At 33.5% G+C, this 1,406-nt stretch overlaps 1 non-coding gene across 1 annotated transcript; it reads left to right on the forward strand.

Moving 5' to 3' along the window:
• The first annotated feature begins 1,299 nt into the window (after positions 1 to 1,299).
• On the forward strand, positions 1,300 to 1,406 carry LOC112098741. The gene has a single exon (XR_002905850.1). It is a non-coding gene; the product is annotated as a small nucleolar RNA R71 (small nucleolar RNA).

Raw genomic sequence — 1,406 nt, forward strand, 5'->3', positions numbered from 1 at the left:
AGGCTTATTTCAATTCTTCTGTAGCGAAGTTCTTTCATTATCTCTGCAAGTCTATTGCAGTAGCATTCCTTCCTTGAAACTTAAACTTTCGGTCACCTACAATTATTCATGTAATCTAAGCAAAAATTATTCTAAAACAACTTAATTTATTAAAAATAAACTAAAATGGATGTTCATGCAAAATATAATTAAAATGCAATAAAAACATATATTCTACTCTCTAAGTATTACTGATTTAAGTATAAAAATGTCATGATAACTCTCATTTCATAATTATGTTGCAGTAGGTTGCATAGGTTACTTCACTTTTGTCATGTTATGAACTGATGTTGTTGGCACTATAATATGTTCTTCCATAATTGCTAGATCATTATTTTCTACTGATGTTGTAGTTGGTTGTTCACATCAATAGGTTGGAAAATGGGTTGTTGCGGTTTGTCTTCAACGTGAGATTCTTTTTGCGTTGAAATGGGTTCCACTCTTCTTTTTGGTACACCAACCAAAATATAAACATTCTTTCCAGATCTTAAGTTAATCACCTTACAATGCTCTTTTCCATCTCTTCTCAGATCCTCTGTATTACTAGGTAAACAGTCTCGAGGTCTGTTACTAAATGTTGTAGCAAGCTGTCTAACCTGATTCTCTAAGTTTTTCAAAGATACAGCTTGACTCTGAACAACTATTTCATTCTTCACAATGTATTCCTTAAGCAAAGTTTCAAGAGAATTGATTTGATCATTGATGGTGTTTATTTGCCCTTGATTTTATTGGTGAAATCCAAGTGGTTAAGCATGCCTATTTTGTCCACTAGTTGCTACAGCATTCTAGTTATGATTACTTAATAAAATGTTTGGGTGTTGTCTCCATCCAGGGTCGTAAGTGTTTGAATATGATTTGTTTTGGTTCTATTTGTTAAAGTTGCATACATAGTTGATCGAGGCTAGATTTCCAAGTGAATTGTCAAATAAGTGCCCCTCTCCACAATAAACACAAGATGCTTCAGCAACATGGTTAACAGTTGTTAGAGCAGTAGTCATAGCCTTCATTATATTTCTTAATGAGGTTAGTTGGGCTGACAATGCATTTAAGGCGCCTATATTATGAACTCCTACTGTTCTTTTTACTGCAACTTGCCTAGTTGATGGCCACTGATAATTATTGTTGGTTATCCTCTTTAAAATTTCATAAGTCTTATTATAAAACTTAGATGGTAAAGTCCTATTTGTTGAAACATCCACCATTAATCTGGTGCTTGGGTTGTGACCATGGTAGAAAGTTTCCAACTATATGCAGCAAGGAATACCATGATGAGAACATCTCTTGAGTAACTCCTTAAATCTTTCTCATGCATCATACAAACTATCATCTTCAAGTTGATGGAAAGATGTGATTTCATTCCTCAATTT

This window comes from Citrus clementina, unplaced genomic scaffold (genome assembly GCF_000493195.1).
Source record: "Citrus clementina cultivar Clemenules unplaced genomic scaffold, Citrus_clementina_v1.0 scaffold_5, whole genome shotgun sequence".
Lineage (NCBI taxonomy): Eukaryota > Viridiplantae > Streptophyta > Magnoliopsida > Sapindales > Rutaceae > Citrus > Citrus x clementina.